The sequence below is a fragment of the Lupinus angustifolius genome, chromosome LG09, assembly GCF_001865875.1.
Source record: "Lupinus angustifolius cultivar Tanjil chromosome LG09, LupAngTanjil_v1.0, whole genome shotgun sequence".
NCBI lineage: Eukaryota > Viridiplantae > Streptophyta > Magnoliopsida > Fabales > Fabaceae > Lupinus > Lupinus angustifolius.
This window is the reverse complement of record NC_032017.1, coordinates 12170367-12176305: the sequence shown is the minus strand read 5'-3', so window position 1 is coordinate 12176305 and position 5939 is coordinate 12170367.

Below are 5939 nucleotides of genomic sequence, written 5' to 3'. Positions count from 1 at the left end.
TACATAAGGTTTGAAAATCATCTTATCATTCTAGGACACTGGATGAAGGATTTAGAAATGATGTGTGGAATTAACCGAAAGTATAACACATAACTTATAATATTTTCAAAATCAATTAAGTATAGAAATAATTCCATATTTCCAAACCAATTTTATCCTCAAGAATTTGTTCATATTAGTTGTTTATGTTTATTTACTTGTTAATATTTCATAAACAAAATCAAACCAAAAATATGTTCAAAACTTTATTAGTAATATAGCATGTTTATAATAATGTTCTATTAGGCAATTCTTTGTGGTTCGACATAATCCTATACTCTACTACAATTGAATCTTGAAAGAGATGCAAATGTAAAAGAGTAAAGTGTTAACTTATAAATTTTATTTATTGACAAAGAAAGAAACCTTGAATCAAAGTGCAATTTAATTCACAAATTGTATCTTTGTGAAAAAGAAAAATAATGAGTGATCTAATTACTAACTTTTACTTTATGTCATTTACTTTTCGCAACTAACATTTACTTTCTATCATTTAAATTTTCGCAACTAACATTTATTTACTGTTTTATTCTTTATTCTTTATTCTTTATACCAACCCTTTGAAAGAAGTGGTATGATTAAATTATAACTTTATTGCTTTATTTATTTTTTCTTTACCAACCTTCCATAAGGAAGTAGTTCGATTAATAAAGGAAAACGAAAAAAATATCACTCATTATCACTTGTGTTAAATTGCTAAATTCGTATCATTATGCCAGCGTTGGAATTTATTCCAAGAAAGCCGAGATGGTATGAAATTGTTAATAATTCAATAAAGCTAATTTTTTGATTAAAGGAACATTCTTGAAACTATTATATCGGTGTTGGAATTTATTCCAACAAAACCGAGATGGTGAGCAAAGAATCGACCTGTCATTAAATAAAGAAATCATAAACTTACTGCTTCTATAAACCAAGCAAATAAACTATTTCAACATTTACCAACGATGTCTTGTTCTGTACAGCCAGAGGCCATGAACTCACAGCCAAGTGCTAGTAATGCTAATGTCAAGAAGGGGGTAAAGGCAAATTTCAAGATTGCCAGACTGGGTAGTATCAGGATAATAGCTTAGAAGATTCCCTCTGAAGTTCAAGTTGAGTTCTTGGAAGAGTACGGAAGGTTGTATGATATGTTGTTTGTTGATGTTAATATTGCATCCCTTAATGCGCTGACTCAATTATTGAATAGTGACCTAGGGGTTTTCGAGATGCCTTGCTTAGACATAGTCCCAATGGTCGAAGAATACTAGTAGTTGATTATGGCCTAGAGGACTCATTGGAACGATATTCTGAGGGGTGAAGCTCCAATCAATGTCACGAGGAAGATCATTGGGCTGACTCCCGCAGACCGCAAATAGAGGAAATATAATAAGGGTTAGTTGCCAAATGCTCTAGAGGGACACTTACAAAAGTTGATGGATCAAGGAAATTGGGAAGCAATCAAACCTATGCTAGCTTTGCTTATCTATGGGTTAGTCACATTCCCATCGATTCCTGATACGGTCGAACTCGAGGCTATGAGAGTTTTCTACAAGGTACACAAGTTGAAGGTCGATCTCGTGCCTGTAATCCTGGGAGATACTTTCATAGCCCTCTCCAATTGTCATAGAAAGGGGTTCCATAACATTTGTTGTTGTGCTCACCTATTTTACATATGGATAGCCACACACATACATGTTGTCTAATATCAAGCCTAAACTAATCACATTGCAATGGACTTCAATAGTGTCATTATTGAAGAAGAGGCAGTGGCTCAATGGAAGGCGACACTTGAGAGCCTCATTCCAAGCGAGTATCGATGGATGTGCTATTGGTGTTCATAAAAGAGTATGATTATTACATGTGGTTCCTACAACAACGTGCCGTTACTTAGCAGTAATGGGTGTTTCTTCCACACTCTAGAGTTAGTTCTACGATAACTCGAACAAATGCATATTTGACCAGCTGATGAGCCCAAAAGTGTCGTCCACCCTTATAGAGATGATGACGAACTGGTAAAGAAGGTCAAAGAAGCATGGGATAATCTGGTTGTCCAGGATGATCAGCAACGTGGGGCAGCAAGAGTCCATAGTACGCCAGAATACGATAGTTGGAAGGCTGCTAGAGTTGGAGAAGTGACGGTTTCACCTCCATTGCCAAGAGAGGAGAACCTAACCTCAAGGGTGAAGGAGCTTCAAAGCATGGTAGAAACCCTTAAGTAGCAGGTGAGCATTGTCGATGGAAAGGACAAGATGCTCATATCGAAATATTGAGAAAAGAACATGAGATTGAGAAGCTGAAGAAAGAGTTCAAAATAGAAAAAAAGGCTTATGTGCTAGCTACTCTGAAAAGGGCCAAAACTGAAGCATCTGTTGAGATCCGTGAGTTGAAAGAGCAGCTAGAAGTCTAGAGGCAAGATATGGAAGCAAGCACTAAACAAAGGCTGAATTGGAGGAACAACTAGGATGTTAAAAGAACGTCGTCCATCTTAGAAACGTGAGAATTGCTCAACTGGAAAGAGATCTGAGGTCATGTTAACAACTTGTCATTATGGGACAAGATCATATCACTTATTTAATGGAGAAGGTCTCACATTTGTAGGAAGTGCAACAAAGGATGGATGAGTACCAAAATGTTTTAGCCAAAGCAAAGGGTAAAATAAAATAGTACAAGCGGAAGGCGTAGAAGTTGCAGTCTGAGTGGAACAACATAGGCCTCGAACTCAGTTGAAAAGAAATGATTAGCAGAAAGAGATGAAGGCTTCCAGGAGGATCAAAGAGGAAATCGATGGTTGCAAAGATATATGGAGGCATGCGTCCATATCTGTGTTGGGACATTGGGAGACCCTTAGCTATGATGAGCTTGAAGATTTCGAGTTTGTGTATCAAGAAAGTATAAAGACAGAGGTTAATCTACTGACAAAGATCAAAACATTCTTCAACGACTATAATAACACAACTCAGGGAGTCAAAAATTGGAGGGAATCTATGGGATGGATGAACCCCTAGCTGAAACATGAGTCAACATTTATAGAGGAGGACCTAGAGGAAGAAGATCCAAAACAATAAGATATTATTATAATAGATAATGATTATGATGGACTTTTGAATTTTGTAAAAAGGGGGAGAGGAAAAGGAACTTTGTATTCCTCCATTTTCAATTAAAAAGAAAAAAAGAAAAGAAAATAATGATAATAATAAATAAAGTCCACTATTATTTCCTTTATCTCCAATCTTCTATAGACTTCCTCGTTATGTTCAATTCTTTTAAAATGCAAAATTCAGACGTCTGGTTAAGCAGAATTCGAGGCTCGGGATAGCATTACTAGCTCAAGGCTTAGAAAAATGCAGCCATGTCATGGAGCCCTTGTTCTCTTTATGGTTATCATTAATAGCAATACGATTTAATGGGGTTATAACCTTAGAAAACGGTTTAAGATGGTTATCAAGTTTTGCATGGACAATTCATTGTTGGATAAAAGGGAATTAACCGTATATAAATTAATCCTAAGGAATGATTACTTAGTGAATGTTTTTAAAATGTAAGAATTTAATTAGAAACCATTGTGCAACCTCGAAGGAACAACTCTAATCTGAGCCACTCTTATAACACAGGGTCACGAGCAAGAATTGATGCTAAAAGGAACTTCGGAAAGGAGATTGATGAAGTGAAGGGAAAGATGGATGAATGGGCTCATGTGTAGAATAGGATGGAAGACACGCTACAGAACATCAAGAGCAATCTTGTCATTTTAGTTGTGAACCAAAGAGGGATGAATGGTGAGGCCAACAAGGGAATATTCCCCCAACCGGGAAGGGATACCGCTCCATGTGGAATGCCCAACAAGAGGAAGAGGGCTCCACCGAACCTCGTTTCGGTCGACCAATAGAAGCACCCCCAATTGTGAACAACAACCCAACTAGGAAAAATGACAAGACTTATGAGGAGTGGATGGAGAATATAGAGGATCAATTAAATATCATTTGGGGGGCTGATGCCCATGTGTCCCTCCGCATTGAGGAGTTGTGTCACACCGCCAATATTGTGATCCCTAAGGACTTCAAAGTGCCAGATTTTTCAAAATATGATGGAAGCGGGAATCCACGGTTCCAAAGAGTGAGCTACACCACTAAGATGGCCATATGATCCAAAGAATATGGATTCCTCATATGCTTTTTCCATGAGAGTCTCACTGGTCCACCACTAGAGTGGTACTTGGAGTTGGAGTTGGACATGGGTCGTATTTCAAGATGGACAAAACTTGTCGACCTGTGTATGAATCAATACAAGTTCAACATGGAGTTAGCCCCGACTCGTGAGCAACTCAGGGTAATGGAGAATAAGAAGACTAAGTCATTCAGGGAGTATGCGATAAGGTGGAGAGGGATGGTGGTCCAGGTTCAGCTCAAAATCATGATGCCCAAGATATGCTCATACTTTAGGGGGGCCTTAGGGCCCTTATGTTTGGATCATGGTAAGAGGTTGCCTATAAAGATTTTCGCGAACTAATGGATGTTGGCAATAGAATAGAGATGTTGTTCAAGGTTGGGAAATTGTCAATAGGTGAAGGAGATGGTAATGTTGCTAAAAATAATTTGCCTTTAAGGAAGAAGGAGAACGAGGTAAGCCAGGTGCACTACTAGTAGTAGTGGAGGTCACAGTACACTCCTCCTCCCAAGCTAACACCTACCTACTTATTGAACAACGTCCCACAACCCTTCAACTACACTCGCCTTACTTACATAGACTAGTCCAGACCTTACATCTCCAACCATACAAACCCACTTTTCCGCTAAACAAACAACCAAAACTGCCCTGCACCCCCAAACACACAAGCTCCACCAAATCATCGCCCAAACACATTCTTCCCTAGTCTTCCCCCTTTCGTAGCTATCCATACCCAATGCCGAACTATTCCAACATTTAGTAGCTCGTCACCTGATGGCACCTTACCCTGTTTGGCCCATTGAATCCAACTTTCCACCTTGGTACAATGCGAACCTCACCTGATTGTGAACAATTTAAGTTGGCAGTGAAACTAATGGCTTTCGGAAAGCTTGAGTTCGAGGATGAGGTTTGGCCAGATATCAGTTAAAATCCTATCCTGAACCATAATCAAAGGATAAATGTTGTCACCATGGAGAGATACTAGTGATAAAAGTGTCTGACTTGAGAGTATCTATGCAACACATTTTCTACGCTTTGAAGAGGACCGACTATGACATTGTGGTGCCAACCACAAACATGAATGATGAGAGGAGTTGGGATCTAGACTCTCACTGTCACTACCATCATGGTCAGGCTGGACACTCCATATAAGATTGTTAGGGATATAAGGCGAGGGTTTAGGTCTAGCTAAATCTTGGGATCATCTATGCCCAAAAGGGTGAATCTATTGGTGAAGACATTGATGTGGTAGAAAATGTTACAATAAAGGTTCTGCTCCTCAAATATTCAAGTCACGAAAGAGTGAATCTCATGGTGAGAAAATTTCAACATTTTGCCTATGAAACACACACAGTCCCATGGAATTATGAGGTGAAGGTGGAAGTAACCAGAGAGGGCCATGAGACTCAAGTGTCAAATGCAATAATGGTCGATGGAATTACAAAGAGTGGGCGATGTTACGGTCCTCCGGAGGGTGATGCTCGGAAAGTGGGAAAAATGTTGGAGAGAAGAGTGGTCTAGTGGATGAAGTCACTAAGAAGGAAGAAAAATTTATGAAAATTATGAGGCATAACGAATATGATATGGTAGAGCAGCTAAGAAAGACCCATTCTAAGATCTCTTTACTTGGTTTGATTATGTCCTAGGATTTGCACAGGAAGGCATTATTGAAGGAGCTTAACGAGGCCTATGTTAACCCTGATGTGACACCCAACAAGATGGTTAACATGGTTGATCCGGAAAAAAATGTCAAC